The sequence below is a fragment of the Petaurus breviceps genome, unplaced genomic scaffold, assembly GCF_028583685.1.
Source record: "Petaurus breviceps papuanus isolate PSGF00001 unplaced genomic scaffold, PetGlider_PUasm1.0 173, whole genome shotgun sequence".
Taxonomy (NCBI): domain Eukaryota; kingdom Metazoa; phylum Chordata; class Mammalia; order Diprotodontia; family Petauridae; genus Petaurus; species Petaurus breviceps.
The window spans coordinates 7,196,652-7,219,977 of record NW_027185759.1 but is presented as its reverse complement, the minus strand read 5'-3'; the positions used below and the strand labels follow the sequence as shown (position 1 = coordinate 7,219,977).

The following is a 23,326-nucleotide window of genomic DNA, read 5'->3' as shown; positions in this document are numbered from 1 at the left end:
TGTGTGCATGTATCTATGGGTGTATATGCATGTGTGTATGCACACATCAACATATTGGCATGCAGGGCCCTGAGTTGTGCCAGTACACATATATGTTTATGCAGATAGGTCTCTCTATCTGTATGTTGGTACAAGTGCAGGGTCCCTCATATTCCCTCTTATCAATTTATGAAGAGATTCAATGTCTAATTTCCTTTTTTTTTTTAGTTCCCTGGTGTCCCTCTCTGGGAACAGAGGCAAGACACAGGAAAAATGGGTCTCCTTGCTTCTCAGTCATCCCCTGTGTTCCCGATCATGTCCACCTGGATTCTGTTCCATCTGTACCATTGGAAATGTAAGTGGTCCCTGTTAAAATCTCTCCAAATCCCCCCCCCACACACACACACACTTCTTACCAGTAGGGCAGGGAAACATGTCCTTTCTTTGTAAAATAAAGGAGGACCATATCAAATGGAATTCTCCCATTTGGACTGTTAACTCATTTGCCTAATATTGAACACATGAACTAAGTAGCAAAACCACTTTAACAAATGTAAACATCTAAACATTAACCCACTCTCTGAGATTGCTACAATAATATGGCCTTGGAACACTTTAAATGAAGTGCAGCTTCAGCGAAGGGAGCAATGGGGCTGGGATAACATAAAAATCCCATCTCCAATGACAATGACTTGTGTTTCCTAGGGTAAGTCACCACTTTTTTTGTACCTCAGTTCTCTTATCTGTAAAATCAGAAGGTTGGCCTAGATGCCAAAAAGTTCCCTTCAACTTATTCTATAAGCCCATGAATTCCACTTAGCTGGAAAGTGCTGTGGCTATGGGCCCAATGATGAATTGTATACTATTTGTCCAAGGACCAGTCTAAATTTAGACAGGATTCTCACCAACTGGCTTCAAGATAATGGCATTTTCAGCCCTGGACACTTATGAAGACTGTCTATTGAGGCTTGGAAGGTTCATGACCTTCAGTGAAGGAAGGAGGCACCCATACTGATCTTAGACACAGTAGAGCATTTTCACGGTGCTCTGGTGGGTTCAAGGGCTCATTTGTTATTGTTGTTCTGATTATTGTTGCTGTTACTAGTAACATAACACACTCTTTTCCCTTTCAGTGATGACTCTGCATTTGGACTGGGATAATGGATATATCATATATAAACCAACTGTTTTTTTTTTAAACAAAATGTTAATGATACATGAATGAGTTATAGCTTATAGAACCATATCCTCTCAAAATTGGAAGGAACAATATAAGCAATTTAGCCTAAATGTCTTTATAATGGTCCTAATCTTTGCTGCTCTCCTCACAGCCATGTTGGAGAGATGTAAATGACTGCATTTAGCTGAACTCGGAAGAGACTAGATGACTGAAAGCAAAGCATTGATGGACAGATTTCACGTTGTCAGCCATGCTCTACTGAAGTGCTTCAGAAATCCCTCACTGGTCCTACACTGCTTACCATTTTCCTGATTGTCCTGGATGAAAACAGGACATTGTACATATCAAAATTTCAGGAAGCCAAATAGTTAAAGAAATAAAACTCTCAATGACAACTGACCTCTTCCCCCCCCAAAAAAAAAAAAAAAAGAAAAAGTTTTTGACAGTTTGAACTGGATCTAATCAGATAACCTTTAAATGGAATACATTTAAATATTTACATGTGGGTTTCAAAATCAGTGTTACCATTTTAAAGGTGGCTGAAGTTATAGATGAAGAGCAGATCTGAGGAATTTGGTTCCAAGTGACTCATTGGAACACAGCAGACCCCAAAGGTAGTTCCATTCCATACTATACACAAGGGAAGTTATGATCCCACTACTCTGCATTGGTTCTGCATTATCGGTTACAGATGCCATATTTGAGGAAATACAGACTCTCTGAAGCATGTCCCAAAGTGAAGAACCCAAATGATGATAGTCTTGGGGAACATGCTATTTGAGTGCTAGTTAAAGGATCTAAGGTTGAGGTAGAAGGCAAACAAAAATATGAGGGGAAAATATATAACTCAAAAGAAATGAAGGACTCTCATGTGTAGGAATATACAGGAGTTTGAAGTACTTGGCCCAAAGGGCAGGTCTAGGAACTAAGGGTGAAAATGGAAGAAAAAAGCCAATCTTAGGCTGAATGTAAGGAAATCCCTCCTCCATTTCAATATCTTCCAGCGGGTACAATGTCCCCCTCATGGGAGGTCCTCAAGCTAAGATTGGCTGGACATTTGTCTTCAGTTTGGTCCCAGGCATTCTGGGACTGGAGGCTTAGGCTAGCTCATCTGCACAATCCCTTTCACTTCCAAGATTCTCCAACATCATTCTCTAGTTAGGCAGTGACTGGGTGCTTTAGCTGATGTTGAGTCATAGAGATGGATTTGCATCAGCTTGCAGGTCATGAGCAATGGGGATATTCTGGAGTGTGGCAGGGGTTTGGGCCATGGAGCCAAGCAAAGCACCTCTCCTTCATGGGGATTATCAAGCTCCCATAACCCAGAAGTTCAGGGACTGCAAACCCTCTCAGTTTGTAAGCTGCCAAAACCTTTGGAATCTCCCAGGGATTCAACAAGTCATTGAATAATACTCAAAGGGAAATAATATCTGCTCCCAATAGTCTGGTTTGGTAAGAAAACAACAACCACAAACAACTCCTATACCTCTTGTCGTTAAAGTAGGAATTTATTTATTTTAAGTTGCTATAAAATACCCCCTCCGTTGTGTTTTTGGTTCTTGTCTTTGAACTACACTCCCAAGTCTTCAGCAGGAAAAGATCAAAACGAGTGCTAACTAGCAGCTGAGGCAGCTGTGGCCTCCAACATGCAGCGGGAATTCAAATGTTTGGTTCTCTTTAATTCTAGAAACATTACTCAAAGTACCTACTGTGTGGGAGGCTCTGTGCTTAGAGTCAGGGATACCAAGACAGAAAGTCAACAAACTCCTTATCCTGAGGGACATACTGGAGAAAAGGGGAGGGGTTGGATCATATGGGATTGAAAATTTTCAACTCTATCTTTAATGTCATTGACAAAAGTATTCCCTCTAGTGATACACACTGCAATCCATTCATGCCTGCCCGGTTGGGACAATTCTCGTCTATGTCACTAACTGATGATGATGATGATAGGTAGTTATTAAATTTATATAGTGAGCTAAAGTTTGCAAAGGTTTTAACAAATATTGTCTTGTTTGATCATCACAAGATCCCTGGGAGGTAGGTTCTATCATTATTCTTATTTTACAGATAAGGAAACTGAGGCAAAGGGAGGTTGTGTGACTTGGTCAGGATCACACAGCTAGCCAGACTTGAAATCAAATTTTCCCAACTCCAGGCCATGGTATCACTTTCCAATAAGAAGGAAATCCCAGGAAAGTGAGAGACTGAAGGCAATGGCATTGTTATTATAATAGCTTAGGAGAGATATGATGAACTTTGATTCCAGTGCCAGAAGCTGAGTGGAGAAAGCAGGCCAGATGTTTGGGCTATTGTGGAAGTCATTATCAGTAGGACTTGGACCAAGGCCAGAGGCCTCGTGTTATAATGTACAAAATAATAAGGAAAAGCTCATTTAAAGGTTGAGCAAAACATTTGACTTCCAACCAATGTCATTGTATTGGGGAAATGACTCATTTATTTTCTCATTGATTTTACTTTTCACCTGATAAGCTTGTGGGAAGACACCCTTGGTCAAAACACTCTTGGCATTTCTCTGTGGGTGATCCTCCTCAAGAGTTTTTAACTACCTGGCTTGAAATAAACACAAATAAAAATATCCTTTGGAATGGACAATAGCAGGGAGAGTAAGTTTCAGCAGCTTCCAAACCTGTAGAGAGTTTGATGGAGAGACCTATGGACACATCTTCACATATGCCCAAGATGTCCTTCAGCTTTCATCCCTCCTAATGGACCTTAATGGACCCATTCTCTAAACCTGCCTGTCAGACCATTCAATTGGAGAATGGTAGGAAAAAAAAAAGAAACATAGTGTAGGGATAGGATGGGATGATTGTACTGTGAGATACAATTGGCATCCGATATTCAAAGAAAAATGGAAGACTCCTTTGAAATGCTGAAGAAAACAGTGAACAAAAGAAGAGAAAAGTCCACCAATCAGTCTATAAATGGATATGGATTCTGGGAATTTAACATATATATATATATATATATAAAGAATTATATTTATGTATAGATTATATATAGAGAGAATATATGTATTACATATATACATTATATATAATATAATATATAATATAATATAATATATATATAATATATATATAATATATATTGATACATACATGTATCAATATAAAAATGTTTGTAGGTTTTTTTTTTCCTGAGAATGGGTTCACAGACTTCAATACATTGTCAAAAGAGTTTATGTCAAAAAAAAATTAAATTCAGAATCCCTGATTTACACAATTATGACAATGAAACAAACATAATGACCACTGAAACAAAGTCTAAGTATTTGAAACAGTTTTGACTAGTTTGAGCTCTGGAGAAGAAGTGAGAAAATTCACCTTTCTCCTTCCACTGGATAAGTGAGGGTATCTAATCTCATGGTATGTAATCTCATCTCATTTTCATACATGGTCTCTGTGGTTCATCTTGCTAAGATTTTCTATGTATGTGTGTGTGCGTATGTGTGCATACATAGTAGAAATATTACAAGTTTATCATGAATAAAAAAATTAAATGCATAAATAAAGCATTAGTTTAAATACACAAGAGAATGTCTGGAGAAGTAGTAACAAGAAATGCCTACCACAATAGTGACCGATAGTCACCACATTGAAGAGGAGACAGAAACCTTTTCTGCATGTCCCAGATTTAGGAGGTGCCTCACACTATTGATACCATTTGTTACATAACCAGTCAAAGAACTAGGATTTATTTGATTAGAAATTATTTGTACAGAAATTATAATTGTACCTATGGAAATATATAATATTACCACATGTGAGAGGAAAGAGAGAGAGGTTCCAGGACACAATCTTGGTTAGTAGGTTGATATGGAGAAGGAATGAGGAAGGAAGAATTGAAAGTGGTCAAATAGGCAGGGGGAGATAAAGGAGAGAATAGTATCATGAAAACTTTGGAAGCAGAGAATATCAAGGGAAAAAATGGTTATCAACAATGTCCAATGATGCAGAGGGATCAAGAAGAATGATGATTGACCTCCTCCAATGCATGTAAAACATGACTCTAAACAAATTTTAGTGCTGCAGAAACCACAAAGTGACAAAGAGGGGCTATCACACCTTGCTTGGAGCCAAGCCCAGCCCCCTGTGAGCCTTTCAGTTTTAGCCCCAGGGCGGCCCTAACCAGCAGCAGCTGAAGCAGACTTCAGGAGAGTGAAGCACCAGCAGCTGTGGCAGTTTCCAGATGTCTGAAGCCATAAATGCCAAAGACAAAGTAAAAGGTCAGTGTGCAACTCTGTTGGAACAGGGGTTGACAGAAAAGTGTAGTCCATCTCCTGTCGCCGGGGTGAGAAGTGTCTGAGACTGCCCTGTGTGGCTGCCTCAGGACCTCCTGGTGTGCAGATTGTAGGGGGGCCAAGGAACCATTCATAGGGTAATCACTCTTGTTTTAATCTGCTTGGAACTGGATCCTGGTCTTGGGTGGTAGTCCAGGGGTATGTGAACAGGGGCCAGAACCTTGGGGGCTGCACAGAGGGTGCCTTCCTAATTGCTCTGGCAGCTGTGAAAAACACAGCTATTTGGAATAAAGCTCTCTCCATTCTGAAAGCAGAAATCTACTGTGGCAAGAGTTTGAAAGTCAAGTAATTGACTGACAACATGAGAAAGCATAGGAAATGCAATCCTACCATCGATTCCTTTTTTGGAGAAAAAAGCATCAAAGCATGCAATGGGAAGAAGACAATGAAGTAAGAACTCCCGAATCAACAGCTCCCAAGAAAAATATGAATTGGTTATAGGCCATGGAGGATCTCAAGAAGGGTTTTGAAAATCAAGTAAGAGAAGTGGAGGAAAAAAAATTGGGAAAAGAAATGAGAATGATGCAAGAAAATCAAGAAAAGTGTGTCAACAGCCTGACTGAAGAAAATAAAACCTTGAGAAAGAGACTAACTCAAATGGCAAAAGAGGCCCAAAAAGCCAATGAGGAGAAGAATGCCTTAAAAAGCCAAATTTGTCAGATAGAAAAGGAATTTCAAAACCTCACTGAAGAGAACAATTCCTTCAAAATTAGATTGGAGCAAGTGGAAGCTAATGACTATATGAGAAATCAAGGTACTATAAAACAGATTCAAACAAATGAAAGTATAGAAGGCAATGTGAAAAAACTCATTGGAAATTGAAAAAGCACACACACACACACTTATTTGGAAAATAGATCCAGGAGAGATAATTTTAAAATTATTGGAGTACCTGAAAGCCATGACCAAAAAAGAGCTTAGACACCATCTTTCAAGAAAATATGAAGTAAAATTGCCCTGATGCTGCAGAACTAGAGGGCAAAATAGAAATTGAGAGAGTTCACCAATCACCTCTTGAAAAAGATCCCAAAAAGAAAACTCCTAGGAATATTATAGCCAAATTCCAGAGTTCCCAGCTCAAGGAGAAAATACTGCAAGCAATAAGGAAGAAGCAATTTGAGTATTGTGTAAACACAAACAGAATAGCCCAAAACATAGCAGTTTCTACATTAAGGAATAATAGGGCTTGGAATAGAATATTGTAGATGTCAAAGGAGCTAGGATTAAAACCAAGAATCACCTACCCAGCAAAACTGAGTATTATGTATCAGGGGAAAATATGGTAAATCAATGAAATAGAGAATTTGCAAGCATTCTTTTTTTTTTTTTAAAGCAATCGGGGTTAACTAACTTGCTCAAGGTTACACGGCCAGTTATTTCTGGGTGGGTGCTAAGTATCAGAGCTGGATTTGATCCCAGGTCATCTCAACTCTGGGGCCGGTGCTCTTACTCACTGAGCCACTTGGCTGCCCCTAAGCAATTGGTGTTAAGTAACTTGCTCAAGGTTACACGGCCAGGTGTTTCTGGGTGGGTGCTAAGTGTCTGAGCCGGGATTCGATCCAGGTCATCCCGATTCTGGGGCTGGTGCTCTTACTTTCTGTGCTACCTGTTTTCAAGCATTCTTGATGAAAAACCTGAGCTGAGCAGGAAATTTGACTTTCAAATACAAGAAGCAAGAGAAGCATGAGAAGGTAAACTGAAAAAAGAAATCATAAGGATCTTATTCAATTTGAGCTATTTACATTCCTACATCAAAAAATGATAATTGTAACTTATATGACTGTTCTAATTATGAGGACAGTTAAAGGGAATATATATATGAGGGAGTAGGTGTGTATAAATATATATGTGAGGGTATGCATAGGTATGTTCATGTATACATAGACAGGGCACAGGATTAGTTGAATATGAAGGGATGATATCTAAAAAAATAAAATTAAGAGATAAGAGAGGAATATATTGGGAGAAAGAGAAAGGGAGATATAAATTAGGGTAAATTATCTCATATAAAAGAGGCAAGAGAAAACTGTTACAATGGAGGGGAAGAGTAGGAAAGTGAAAGGGAATGGGACAACCTTACTCTCATTGAATTTGGTTTAAGGTGGGGATAACATACTCATTCCATTGGGTATCTTACCCTACAGGAAAATAGGGGGGAAGGGCATAAGAGAGGGGATGATAGTAGGGAGGGCAGATTGGGGGAGCAGGTAGTTAGAAGCAAACACTTTTGAAAAGGGACAGGGTCAAAGGAGACAATAAAATAAGTGAGGGGCAGGATAAGATGGAAGAAAAAATAGTCTTTCACAATATACCTATAATGGGAATATTTTGCATAACAACACACGTACTGTTGAATTACTATATATTGAATATATTGAATTACTTATCTTCCCAGTGGGAGTGGGTGTGGAGGGAAGAAGTGAAAAAATCTGAAACTCAAAGTTTTAAAATCAAATGTTTAAATATATATATATATATATATATATATATATATATTTAAAGTTGAAAATTTTTAAAGTTTTAAAATCAAATGTTTAAATATATATATATATTTAAAGTTGAAAATAAATTAGACACCATCTTTCAAGAAAATATCAAGTAAAATTGCCCTGATGCTGCAGAACTAGAGGGCAAAATAGAAATTGAGAGAGTTCACCAATCACCTCTTGAAAAAGATGCCAAAAAGAAAACTCCTAGGAATATTATTGGAAAAGTTGAAACGGGTATGGGAGAAAATATGGGAGAGAGTAGATCAGAGGTGGGGATATCCTGTGGGACTGCTGTTTTGGGGGGATGGGTGGGGGGCAAACGGGGAGAAAATTTGTAACTCAAAATCTGGCGGAAACGAACGATGTAAATCAGAAGTTAATAAAGCATTAAAAAAAAACAAATGTGTGTGTATATATATATATATATATATATATTTCTTTTACATGCAACTGGGAAATAAAATATACAAGTACTGGGGTATAGAAATCCATATTGGCTTACTAGAAATTTAAGGGTTCTGGGGTGGGGGAGGATATAAGAGGGAACAAGTTGGGGGAAGGGATATTCAGTAGGCTAGCTGTTTTGGGGTGGGGTAGGGGAAAGAGAGGGGGGAAATTTGTAATTCAAAATATTGTGGAAAAGAATGTTGAAAACTAAAAGTAAATAAATAAATTGGAAAAAGAAAGAAGAATGATGACTGAGGAAAAGCAATTCATTATATTTGGCATTTAATAAATCAGTAATCATTTTGGAGAGTTTAGTCTCAATCACAGGATGAATCTGGAAGTCAGGTTGCAGATAACAGAGTGAGAGTAGAGGACAGGGATTGAAATGAAAAGGAAGGAAAGGGATGGGATGATATGTAAAAGGAATGGTAGATCAAGTGGAAATGGTTTATGAAAAATACAAGAGGGAGAAGCCTGATAGTGTGTGTGGGCATCAGGAAAGTACCAATAGCTAGAGAGACTGTAAAGTTAAGAGGGTCATTGGGATAAAAGGAGGGTCATAAATGTAGACAAATTCATAAGGGGACTTTTTATTTTTGCCTGATTGATAGTGCAGAGAAGAACTTACATATCAAAAATGCCAAACTGTCTAAGACACTGAACTTTTCAGAGCAGAAATCCCAGCAGAAAGTATAGCAATTCAGTGAATAAATCAGTGCCTGGCACACAGTAAGTAATCAATAAATATTGACTGATCTGAAAAATGATGCCAACTAAAGATGGGAAGATGTTCATCGAGATCCGAGAGCTCAGTAAAGCTGTCCAGTACGGAGAATTACCCAGGAGAAAGTAGCCTGATCACATGTCCCCAGTCCCCAGTGGGCTTTGCAACGTTGGGGGAGTGAAGTCCTCTGGTTCTGCATGCTTCGTGCCGATGTCCCTCATATATGTCGCATTTTAAATGTGTTTTTGGCTTACACGTGCTCCCTATGTCCATCCGTTCTCCAAAGCTTTTATGGGACAGCGGACACCTGCACGTGTGTAGGGACTGTTCTTGCTACTCTGTGCTTGTGGTGATTAAATGCTTTGCTCTGAACTAGCATCTCTTTGAATTGGTTTCATGTGAGGAGAATGTCCTTAGGACACATGAGTTGTGTTTTGATGTATATACTGAACCACAAAGTGCTTTAGATCTTTGCTAGGCTGCTTTTGTGAGGCGGATGCATGAGTGGGGTCTCAGATGACAAGTTTTTAAGTAAGATTTCCCAGCTAAGTAGGAAGGTGAAGTTCACCTCCATACCCTGATGAGACTTTGTTGTTGGTATCCTTAATTAATATCTAGCTCCTGTTCATGTGTGCTTTTTCTTAGGTCACTGCTCTGTGAAAAGAACACTGGTAGCCCCATGGTAGCTAACTGAAATATTCAATCTGCCCCTTCTCTCTTCTGAAATGCTACCATTTCCAAAAAAAATTTCTGTGGCCTGACGTGGGCTCATCTCTGTAAGGAGTCAGAGCCAAGAAGCATGGATCAGATAGGGATATAGGTAGAAGGGCAGAAGGAGAGAAACAGTCCTGGTTCCTCAATTTGGCATTTAGCACTGATTCTACTCTGGGCCTGTGCTGAGCCTCATGATCACTGGTCTACAGAATTCTGAATATGAAGTTATGAGACTGTCTGGACTGGAAGGTGTGATAGTAAAAGTCATGACCAGAACAATAACAGCACCCAGTGACATTGATTGTGGCTTTGTATAAAATATGGTCTTCATTTAAAATAAATGTGATACAAATATTTCATCTATTTAAAAGATGAGGTAATTGAGATAAATTTAAGATCATTGAAAAATTTGAGATAAAATTGAGGTAAATAAAATGAAATTACTTGCCCCAGATCACACCTAGTAAATGTCTGGGCAGGATTTGAATCTAGGTTATCCTAACTCTGAGTCCATGAAACATAGAGTTCTCTCTGTTAGTCAACATACACAGATACACTAGAGAGAGTATTGAGTAAAAGAGGAAAAAAGAAACAGACTCTGACCTTCCTTGGAATCTCATCCCCCTTGCTGTGATAGGTAGGAAGGGTTATATTATTTATAGCCCTATCCGGTTCTCATCCCTAAACAAACACAGAGATAGATAGATAGATACATAGATGGATGAAAATGGATTAATAAATAAATGGATGAATGAACAAATGAATACATGAGAGAGTAAATTAATGGGAAAATGAATGAATGAGAGGCATCACTCTCTGAGAACCAATATTCTCCTGGGGGTACAATATCTACACTGCTAGATATAATACCAGTGAGTGAGAAAGAAACCAAGAAAAGAGGTGTCTAGGAATGTTTGTGGAGAGAGAGCAGCACTTGATAGAGGTAACCAGAAGGAGTTTCCCAGAGGAGGCATCATGTAACCTTAGCTTTGAACAGAGAAATACTCAGAAAGATAGAAATGAGAAGACAGGGTGTTCTCAGCATGGGGGATGACTTGTAGCATCAGCTAATGGCCCATTTTTACTTCAAGGCAGACTATGTGAAAGTAAATAATGTGGAATCAGGCTAGACAGAGGTATCAGAGCCAGATTGTGGAGGGTGTTAACTTAGAGCTGTCCAGAAAAAGAACAGACTGGCTCGCAAAACAGCAAGCTCTCCTCCACGGTAAATGTCATCAATGACTTGGATAAGGACTTATATGGTATGCTTATCCAATTTTCAGATGACACAAAGCTGGAAGGGATAGCTAATATGTTGATTGGCAGAGTCTACCTCCAAAAAGATATTGACAGAATAGAATTATGAGCCAACTCTAATATGACAAAATTTAATGGGGATAAATGAAAAAAAAATGCATTTGGATCTGAAACTCTAGTTCCATAGGTATGTAGTGAGGGAGATATGAGATAGTTATACACCAGTTCATGTGACTGAGAAAAATAACTGGGAATGTTGGGTAACATCAAGTTCCCTGACTATTTCTCACAATCGACCCTACCACTCATAGGTCTTTGGAGCAAAACCTCTAGAGATAGCACCATCTGATACAATCATATTTTAAAGTCCCATACCTGGTGTTTTGCTTTTTGGATTGGTTGGAGTCCATTATATCTAGACATCCTCCAAAATGACCATGCTTCACCCTGGCCATTTCTTCACTGCCTGTCCTGGAACTCCATGCATAGTTCTCTCACTCACTCTTACTTTCCACTTCTTTCTCTAGAAGAGTCATACAATCAATATGACCTTCCAGAAAGAGTGTATCATATGGAAGAACTATTGCTGCACTCATCATTCTTGGATATCTGGGTCCCAGTCTCCCTTCCCCTGGTGAGCAGTTCCCATTTCTGGGTTCTAATCCTCTATTAGGACACAGGCTTCTTGAAATAAGATTCAGTAACTTGTGTCTTTGTGTCCCCAGTATTCAGGGAAATTCCTGTAAAATGTTAGGTTCTTAAATCATGGTTAAATTCATGCATTAAGACTTTTGGGTGGGTGGAGCCAAGATGGCAGAGTAGAAATGGGAAATCTGCATGGCTCCCACCTCTACCTCCTCCAATATATGTAAAAAATGACTCTAAACAAACTTTAGAACTACGGAACCCACAAAATAACAGAGAGAAACTTAACTCTTGCTGAAGACAGCCCAGAAGGCCAGCAGGAAGAGGCCATTGCAGCACTCTGGGAGCTGAGGCCAGCCCTGTGTGAGCCTAAGGTTTTAGCCTGCGGGCACCCCAAGCAGCCATGGCTAGAGGGATGTCAGGACAGTGGATAACCAACACTTGTGGAAGTTTCCAGAATTATCAACCAATAAATGCCAAAGAAAAAGTGAGATGTCAGTGAACTTTGGGAATAGGGAGCCTGGACGCTGGTCCAGCCTCTGACCCTGGGGTGAGAAGTGGCTAAGGTATGGAGGCCACAGCTGCCTGGCTGCTTCAGAGCTTCTGGACTTCAGATTGTAGGGGGACCAAGTGATCAGTCTCAGGGGTAATTGCTCTTCCTTTAACCTGCTTAGATTTGGATTGCTGTCTACAGTAGAGGTCCTTAGGTCCATGACCAGTGAGCCAGAGCTAGTAGGGGCTTCAGAGAGGGCAGCTAACTAATAGCTCCAGCAGCTGAGAAAACCCTCAGTGATTTGGGACAAAGCTCCACTCTCTGGAAGCAGAGTTCTACTGTGGCAAAAAGCACAAAAGTCAAATAATTGAGTAATAACATGAGCAAGCAAAGGAAGCAAAGCAACCTTAGCAATATGACATTGGATTCCTTTTTGGGGGACAAAAGGATCAACATATGGAACTGGAGGAAGAAAAGAAAGTCAGAACTCCTGCACCAAAAGCTTCCAATAAAAATATGAATTGATTACAGGTCATAGAGGAGCTTAAGAAGGATTTTAAAAATCAAGTAAGATAAATGGAGGAAAAAATGGGAAGAGAAATGAGAATAATGAAAGAAAATTATGAAAAGAGAGTCAACAACCTGACTGAAGAAAATAACACCTTAAAAAATAGACTAACTCAAATGGTAAAAGAGGCCCAAAAAGCCAATGAGGAGAAAAATGAAGAATGCCTTAAAAAGCCAAATTGTCCAGATGGAAAAAGAATCTCAAAAGCTCACTGAAGAGAATCATTGCTTCAGAATTAGATTGGAGCATATGGAAGCTAGTGACTTTATGAGAAATCAAGATACTTTTAAACAAATCCAAACAAATGAAAAAATAGAAGGAAATGTGAAATATCTCATTGGAAAAACCACTGACCAGGAAAATAGATCCAGGAGAGATAATTTAAAAATTACTGGACTACCTGAAAGCCATGTTAAAGAAAAAAAAACAAACCTAGAAATCATCCTTCAAGCAATTCTCAAGGAAAATTGCCCTGATGTTTTCGAACCGTAGGGCAAAATAGAAATTGAGAGAATTTACCAATCACCTTTTGAAAAATATCCCAAAAAGAATATTCCTAGGAATATTATTGCCAAGTTCCAGAATTCCCAGATCAAGGAGAAAATAATACAAGCAGCCAGGTGGAAACTGTTTGAATATTGTGGAAACACAATCAGGATAACACAGGATTTGGTAGCTTCTACACTGAGGTATTGAAGGGCTAGGAATATTATATTCTGCATATCAAAGGAGCTGGGATTAAAACCAAGAATCACCTACCTAGCAAAACCTAGTATCATCTTTAAGGGGAAAATATGTTCATTCAATGGAATATAGGACTTTCAAGCATTCATGATTAAAAAACTACAGTTGAATAGAAAATCTGTCATTCAGATACAAGAAGCAAGAGAAGCATGAAAAGGTAAACAGGGAAAAGAAATCATAAGGAACTTATGAAAGTTTAATTATTTGCATTCCTACAAGGAAAATCTATAATTGTAACTTATTAAACTTTTTTCAGTATGAAAATAATTGAAGGGAATATATATATATGCATACATATATATGTCTATATAGGAGGGCATATGGTCATATGAATACATATGTGAGTTTATATATGTGTACAGGTATGCATAGACAGAGGACACAGGACCAATTGAATAGGAAGGGATGATACCTAAAAGGTGAAATTGGGAGTTGAGAGAGGAATATAACAAGAAGAAATGGGGAGAGACAGAATGGGGTAAATTATCTCATACAGAAGAGGCAAGGGAAAACTGTTACAATGGAGGGAAAGAAAAGGAAGGAAAAAGGGAATGAGTCAATCTTACTCTCATTGAATTTGGCTTAGTGAGGGAATGACATACAAACTGAATTGGGAATCTCACCATTCAGGATAGTAGCGGGAAAGGGATGAAAGGGGGGATGATGGAGAGGAGGGCAGTTTGCGGGGGATGGAAGATGGAAGCACACACTTTTGAAAAGGGACAGGGTCAAAGTAGGGAACAGATCTAGTGGAGGGCAGGATAGGATGGAGGGAAATATAATTAGTCTTTCACAATATACCTATTATGGGAATGTTTTGCATACCTTCACATGTACTTATCTTCCCAATAAAGGTGGGTGATGACTGAGGAAAGGAAAGCATTTGGAATTTAAAGTTTTAAAATCAAATGTTTAGAAAAATATATATATACATATTATTTATTATTATTATTAATTACATGCAACTGGTAAATAAGATATACAGGAGCTGGGGCATAGAGAACCATCTTGCACTGCTGGAAAGTCAAAAGAGAGATGGGGGAGAATATAGGAGAAAGTAGATCAGGGGAAGGGGTATTCAATACAAATGCTGTTTTGGGGTGATGGGTAGGGGAAAGATAGGGAGAAATTTTGTAACCCTAAACTTCATGGAAATGAATGATGTAAACTAAAAATAAACATAAAATTTAATTTAAAAATATCCATGCTTTTATATGAGTCTACACAATGATATGGCAATCTCTCAAACCAATGCTATCTTGTTCTGAGCTTCATCAAAAGAAGCATAGTTTCTCATATGAGGGAGGTGCTAACACAGGGCAGCAGTGCCTTCAATTCATTCTGATCATATTTTAAGTACTTTATTCCTAGGTGAGTGCCCCATTTTAGAAAGGTCATTGATGAACTGGAAAGTTTTAGCAGAGGGCAACCAGCTTCGGGAAGGGACTGGAGCCTATTCTAATGGGAGACCCATTAAAGGAACTAGGGTGGATTTATTTTATTTTGTTTTTAGCCTCTTCTTTTCTCCTTCTCCTCCTCTTCTTATTCCTCCTTCTCCTCTTCCTCCTCCTTCTCTCTCTCTCTCTCTCCTTTCTCATTGTTAAACTTATTAAAAGGAATCTTCAGTAGGATGTCTTACCTCGTTTGTTTTTCATTTTTGTCCAACTCTTCATAACCTCATTTTTTTCTCTTGGCAAAGATATTGGAGTAGTTAGCCATTTCCTTATCTAGATCATTTTATAGGTAAGGAAACTGAGGCAAATAGGGTTAAGTGACTTGTTCAGGGTCAGAAGCTAGTAAGTGCCTGAGGACAGATTAGAACTTGGGAATTTGAGTTTTCTTGACTCCAGACCAGGTGCTGTGTCCACTGTGGCACCACCTACCTGCCCAGTCTTCCCTCTATTCACCCCCTTTCTTACCTCCAAACCACATATGCACACATGTCATAGAAAAACGGTGATGATCTTCAAATTACTGTGACACTGGTCAAAAGAAATGAATCTATCTCCTGGAGAAGCTCCCACTCTGTGGTGAGGAATGACTTCTCACTTCTGCAGATGGAATCCCATGCTGGACCTCCCTAGATTTATTTGATGAAACTCCACCTTCATAAGTGTCATGAATTACCCAAGTGCCCTGACACTAATCCCCTTCTCTAAATCTTCTTCTTTCTCTCTGATGTCTTAGGCATTTCCTTTGTTGAAGCTTGGCTTCTCTTCTTGCTACTATTGCTTGGGGAGAATTCTATTCCTCTCTCGGATTTAGGCCACTTGTTCTACAGGTCACAGGGAAGTGATATTATGTTCTTAGATTCTGCCCACCCAGGGGCATATGCCTTGGGCTAGTCACCATAGTCTTCAATGTCTGTATCCATTAGCCCCATATTGCTTCAGGTACCACAAAAGACTGCTCAGGAAGGCGTTAGATCCCTGCCTTTCACCTTTGCACTAGTGGTCCCAAGCTCTTAATCCTTTCTGTGGTAGTGTTTGACATCGTATATCTGAAGGCAGCCAGAAATGTCCACATTATCTATACTTCATGCTGATTATTTCCCAGACTGAGGACATACAGAAACATATGTACACATCCTGTCATTGCCTCTTACCACTACTTTCATGGCCCTTTGGTTAAACAGCTCTGTGCCATGCCCATTGTCTTAAAGAATTAGCAAGCCTGAAGTTAGTTTTATGGTACTAGCAGTGAGAAGGGGTGCAAGCTACCACCCTCTGCAGACTTTCCTGTCATTGTGAAAAAGTTCTCATCTCTCTTAAGAATTATGGGCAACTGTATTGTGGTTCATACATGACCAAATAGCCTCATCATCATTACTAACTCATATTTTTCATTCAAATATGAAGAAGGAAAGGGTATTTATGAAAGGATTATAACTCATCATCATTACTAATTCACATATCTCACTGAATTTATACTTCATTTCACTTAATCAATAAGCACCTACTATGTGTGAGGTATTGGGCCAAGCCAGACCCTGCTTTCAAGGAAGCTCATAAAGTAATATTCATGTGGCCTTTTAATATTTGCAAAACACTGTGTGTGCAGTTAAACCTTAGAGAAATTGTGTGATGTTAGTACTACAATCATTTTGTTATAGGTGAAGAAAGTGAGGCTCCAAGAAACACTGTGTTCGTGAGCACGCAGCTAGTCATGGGGCAATGCTTACTGTAAAAATAGCCAGCCTTTGCCGCTTTTGAGCTTCCCAGATATTCCCATGCACAGATCAATTTCTTTTTGAGATCTAAGTATCCTTTTGCCATGTTTTATGCCTTATGAGTATGTATACTTATTCACACATTTAGACACACTAATTTACATATTTATGCATATGCAAGTAGTAACTGTTTTGTGTGTGTGTGTGTGTGTGTGTGTGTGTGTGTGTGAACAAACTCTTTTAAAGTTCATTTGTACTTGAAGTGTGGAGGAAGGGGAATGAAAAGAGGGACAGATGTTACAGTTAAGCACCTAGAAATAGCACCAGAGATTTGTGGATATAGGACCTGCCTATGAGCCAGAAACTTGTCTTCTGACTGTTGGACCAACATGTAACTCAAGTCAAACTAAGTCAGGTGAACAAGCTTTGATTAAATGATTTCCTTCTGCCAAGTGAAATGCTAAGCTCTAGGGACACAAAGAAATACTAAAATGTGATGCCTGTATTAGAGGGAAGAATCCTCCTGGTGGGAGGGAAAGCTATTTGAAAGGGTTTTTAGTATGACTGATAAAGTGAGATCCTATCCCCTGCCTTAGGGTGAGTCCTTCAACAATCTGTGCCCCAGGGGAAAATTGGGTTCTGTATAGTGCCTATGTCTGTCTTCCTAAGAATTTCCTAGTATTAGCAACTGTCTTAAATAGGAAATAGACTTCCTCTGGAATTCATGGACAATATCCAAAAAGCACATGAATGCCCATTTGGTGAAGATCTTATAGCAGGAAGTCTTCCATTAAGTACAAAGTTTCATTAGATGGGCACCAGTCATTTTTCTAATCCCCAGATGTAACAAGTCTAGGACTAAAGATGTTTCAAGTGCTTTAACAGATACTGAAAGACTTCTACAACCGTTGAAAACTGAAGGAAGCAGAACCAAAGAAGCAATAGACCCATGCACTAAAACAATGGGAATAGAAAGTACAAGCACCAGAAAAAGAGTGTGATGTTCTTACATCATAGTGACCAAGGTTCTCCCAAAGAAGAGGTGTGAGAAGGCACCTGTCTGGTTTTTGCCTAAGATGGAGGACTATAGATGTGGAACTTCACATAAGGTAAGATTTTGTGCATATGCTCAATAGCTGAATTTTTTCCTTCCCCACTTTGGGGGGGGGGGGGGGGGTTGCAAGGGGTTGGTCTGGCGGGGGGAGTGTGGAAGTTATACTAGAAAAGAATTTGCATTAAAAATAAAATATAACAATAACATAAGAACTCTTTAGCACCATTTTTTCTTGAATACTGTTAATGCAACACACCAAGATATACAACACTTAACTTCTAAAGTTACTTTTTTGATAACAAAAAAATCATATATGTTGCCAAATCATCTGCCATCATAAAAACTGGCCATCCTAAGAGTTCAAAATTATTTTTATTTATTAAGATGTTCAAATAAGTAAGATGAGAACTTCAATGAGATTTTAATGAAAGAAGAATGGGCAGCCCTAGAGCTGGGGGAGGTCCACCCTTCTCTTATTTCAATTTATTAAGGAATGTCTAGGTAACCATTTGGGCCTGATATGGTGATAGGGATTCCTGTTGGAGTATGGGTTGGACTCCATTCTCCTAGCATGGAGGAAGAGTGGAGACAGCCTTAGAGAAATGAGTAAATACAAGATAATTTAAAGAGAGTGGGGCCACCTCTTGAGGGGATCAGGGAAGGATTTATTTATGTCAATAGATGTTATTGCTATCTTCTTTTTGTCCCCAGCCCTCAGAGCTCCCCTTGTATCCCTCTCCTAACTATTCTACTGACTCTGGACTTTCCCACCGTGCTGCAGATGGTTTTTTGTTTTTGTTTTTGTTTTTTTACCCTGCAAGTTCCTTCACTCTCTGATATAGTCTCACCTTAGACTATCTCATTGCACTTGCACCCCCTTCTCCCTTTGGTGATATCCTTGTTTTGGAGAAAGGGTCCAGGGCGGCCAGCCTGGAGTCTTCTACTGCTTCTGCTTTTTACTCTCAGAAATGTTTTATCTGACAATGATGTAGAGACTTCCTCAGCTTTTGAGTTCCCTTTCATACATTGTCTCCTGCCATCAGAATGCACTGTCTTTGAGCATAGAGATTGTTTCTTTTTGCTTGTATTTGTATCTCAAACTGATCAAAGCATATTGTGCATTGTAGTTAGTGCTTTATATATATATATATATTTTTTTTAATTTTCTGCTCATTTGACTTGTTGACTTTTCCTTATCCATGACTCCTTCCAAAAAGTCAAACTTAATTGGAAGGAAATGAAAAAAAGGCTCTATATGGAAGGTGACATGAGCTAAACCTTAAAGGAATATAGGAATCCTAGGAGGAAAATATGAGAGTATATTCCAGATAGTGGACCAGTGGACAGTGGAATAGAAGTGGGAGATGACTATAAATATGGGCAAATACATAAAGGTGGTATTGGGTGCCTGTCCTGGAGTCAGGAAGACTCATCTTTCTGAGTTCAAATCTGGCCTCTTACACTTACTAGCTGTATTACCCTGGGCAGGTTACTTAACCCTGTTTGCCTGAGTTGCCTCATCTGTAAAATGAGCTGAAGAAGGAAATGGCAAACCACTCTAATATCTTTGCCAAGGAAACCCCCAATGGAATCACAGAAAGTTGGACATGACTGAAACAATTAAGCATTAAAAACCTAATAGCCCACTTGGGTTGCAACAAAGACTTCATAGAGGGAAGTAATAGGAAATCTTGAAATCTATGTAAAAGATTTGGAGATAGACCTCCAAAATCATCCACTCCCATTTCCTCATGTTAGAGATGAGGAGGCTACACACACACACACACACACACACACACACACTTCATTTTCATATATACATTACTTATTTATATATAATATGCACATATTGCATATACATTATGTATACATTACTAGCTATAACAGCATGTATGTTATAATGACATAATCACACAAACACTTTATTTTCATATATACATTATTTATTTTTACATGTTATGCATATATTGCATATACATTATGCATATATTACTACCTATGACAGCATGCATGTTATAATGACATAATGATCACACACATACACACATGTGTGTGCATGTGCTCTTTTGTATCGACTTTAACATTTACAAACTACTCTACTCACATTTTCTCATTGGATCTTTATAGATCCTGGGAGATAAGGGTTATCCATATTGTTCACCCTTCATTTTCCAAGAACACCAATGACATCATAAGGGATTACTTGATTTAGTATACATTGGATTTAAGGGAGGCAGAGTTGCATGAAGTTGTCATCCTCACTCTCTCTTCCAGAGTCATCAGAGTCCAGTGGTAGGGAAAAAGTCAGGATGACTGGTGTAGGTCAAGGATGTAATGGGTGACCTTGATGTCTCTAGTATCTGACCAAGCTTCAAGAACTCAATAGAACCTGCTTTAGCAACTTTCCTGGCTGTTGGAACAAATTGTTCTCATTTGCCCATTCCTCCAGGAAAGTCTTGACATGCTTGGGGTAGAAGCCCCTGAGGTCATCTATTGATCTGAGGCCAATCAATTACTGTCAACTTGATTTAGCCCCTTTACCTAAATGGTTTACTGGGGTGTGGCCCTGCATGCCACTTCTTAGAGCCACAAGTGACAGTTGGGTGAAAGGTGGGAGCCAAAGGTGGATAAGCAGCCCTCACATCAGAAGGGCTACCATTACCTGAACAGCCCATATGCTGCTATTACTATCCTCATTACTCACATCACATGGTTGCCAGGAGGTTTCAATGAGATGATGTATGCAAAGTGCTTTGCAGACATTAAAATGTTAAATGTTACATGAATATCACCATGTGAGTGCTTTGACAGCAGGGTCTGTCTTAACAGAGTGCTTGGCACATAATAGGTGCTTAACAAATTTTTATCATTTGAAATGAAGTGTAAGTGAAGTGACATCCATGGATTGTTGATGATGATGATGGTGATGATGTGGTAGAGGTGATGACGATGATGATGGTGGTGGTGATTGTGATGATGGTGATGATGATGTTGGTAATGATGGTGGTGGTGACAGTGGTGGTGATGGTGATTATGGTAGTGGTGGTGATGATGGTGGTGGTGGTGATGATTATGATGGTAATGATGGTGGTGGTGATGGTGATGGTGGTGGTGGTAGTAGTGGCGATGATGATGATGATGATGATGATGGTGGTGGTTGTAACAGTGGTGGTGATGGTGATGATGGTGGTGGTGATTGAACTAGATGATGGCTAAGACTAAAGGGCTGGTTTAGGTCAAAGTAAGAGGATTACACAGTGGCTAAGTGTTTGAAGCACAATTCAACCTCAGATGTATCTAAGTCCAGCATTGTCTACCAAACCACCAAGCATCATATGCTGATAGAAATAATAAGTTGAAAATGACAGAACTAGAACTGAAATTAAATTCCTCTAACTCCAAATACAGGGGTTGGGGTGAAGCCGGTTGTTGTTTTTTATTATTATTCAGTTGTTTCAGAGTCTTTATGACTCCATTTTTTTTTTCAGAGATAAATGGAGTGGTTTGACATTTACTTTCCCAGCTCATTTTACAAATGAGGATATTGAGGCAAACAGGGCAAAATAACTTACCTAGGGTCACACAGCTAGTAAGCATCTGAGGTCGGATTTGAACTCATGAATATCCAGGTCATTTTGTCCACTGTGTCTTCTAACTTCCCCAAGACAGATTATAAAGGGATTTAAATGCCAAGATGAAATGTTCGTTTTGTTTTTTGTTTTGTTTTGTTTTTAGTTTCTTCAGGGGTAATAGGGGGACAGTGATGATGCTGGAATGGGAGAAGAATGTGGTTAGAAATGCTTCATATGTATCCATTTGGCAGCTGTGTGAAGGATGGGTTAGAAAGGTAAAAATACTGGAAACAGGAAAGCTGAGTCGATTTTTCTATCATAATCCAAGTAAGAAGTGACAAGAGATTTAACTGGAGTGGTGAGGATGAGTATTTGAGTGGTTTTCTCAGGTGAAACACCCTAATGGAAAGGGGGAATTTGGAATACACCAAGTCTACAGTCTCTTCTTTCCCCCACCTGCTTTATATAACAAATTCTGGCAAAGCTTAGCATATTTTTATTATTATTTAAAGGATTTTCATCCTTCCCAAAACATAAGGATTATAAAGCACTGAAGCTAATTTGATTTAAATAGCCCTTGAGGATGTAGGGAGGAAGGGGGAAATTTTATCCTTCCTAGATTTTTTTTTCTTGAATCATCAAAGAAAGAGTGATTGAGTGACTCTGGTCTCAGTCTTCTTCTGGTGTTGGCTGTTAATTTTATTGTATTATAATTCTTGAAAAAATCTATAATTATTTTTTGTTAGATAGATGAGATATATTAATTTCCTCTGATTCCTAATCTGGATTAACGAGAGCTTCCAATTTCCTGAGCTTGCCTTAGGGCAAAATGTTTGGTTCTCTCTTCCTGGAGTCTATTGTTTCTCTCTTGATGTGACTTTGACAATGATCATCACCATTTATAGACATTCAGAGACCACATTCTTATGTAGGATCACAATAAAGTCTTACTTAAGGTAGACAATGAAAGTACTCTTAGGGATGTGCAAGGGTGCATGTGTGTACATGCATGTGCTTGCACACATGCACACACATCAAAGAATGTGTGCCCTTCTTTTCAAAATTATTTTTTATTAATTTTGTAAATGTTCTTTATTTTATTTATGTACCAAAATTTTAGGGATGACAGAAAATGTGCAGACTTTGTGGGATTGGTGGGGAATCTGTGTAGAGCATTATAATGTGGAACCTTTACCTACCCCTAACTGCTGCTAAATCATAATTCTCTAGCTTTGTATAAAAGCATTAAAGGAATATTTTTTGAAATTTCCTAATACATTAACACAAATGCACAATAATTAATCTATTATTTCTGAGGCTCCAGGCCAGTTATAAAGGAACAAGGAAAAAAAATAAACTGCTTTACTGACAGCTCTCACTTCCCTTTCTTAATTTCAAAATCATGACTGACATGACTCCTCAAATATTAGCCTCATTAGTTATAAAATATATTAACAGTATAACAAAGAACACAAAGTCATAGTTAAATTTTTCCTTAATGTTTGATGTGTAAGAAAGCACAGCCAAGATGTGCTTGGCTAATCATCAACTCCAAATATTGACTCCTCAAGCCAATATTTTAGTTTGCCCAATCAAGAGTTCTCTTCATGATACCTTCTTCATGGAATGCAAGTTAAATTTCATTCTCTCAGAAAGTGCATCTTCTGACTCTTTCTCCTAGACAATTAAATCTTTTAGGAAGAAAGTCATTTTGGTCCTTTCTCACTGTGTTTCAGTTTTTTGAATGAAAAGTTATCCTTTTCCATTCCACAGATTTCCAAAATGGGCCATACTGCCCCCAGGGAGGCACTGGAACAATCCATGGAGGTGGTAGTAGCCTAAAGTGCAATTAGGGGGAGTTGCAAAAAAATGAGGGAGTTGTAGAAGAAAAAATAAAGAAGAGAAGATGAGAAAATTTTGAAATAAAAATGTTCATACACGTTTCGTCTGTTGTATAACACAGT

At 38.7% G+C, this 23,326-nt stretch overlaps 1 long non-coding RNA gene across 1 annotated transcript in view; it reads left to right on the top strand.

Annotated features, from left to right (window-relative positions):
• LOC138157828 (uncharacterized) overlaps nucleotides 1-1,558 on the top strand; it is a 2,574-nt gene extending 1,016 nt beyond the window's left edge. Inside the window, exons 2-3 of the long non-coding RNA XR_011167472.1 lie at nucleotides 208-334; nucleotides 1,311-1,558. This is a non-coding gene — a long non-coding RNA (uncharacterized lncRNA). The remainder of the gene's footprint in view (nucleotides 1-207; nucleotides 335-1,310) is intronic.
• Nucleotides 1,559-23,326: the final 21,768 nt, after the last annotated feature.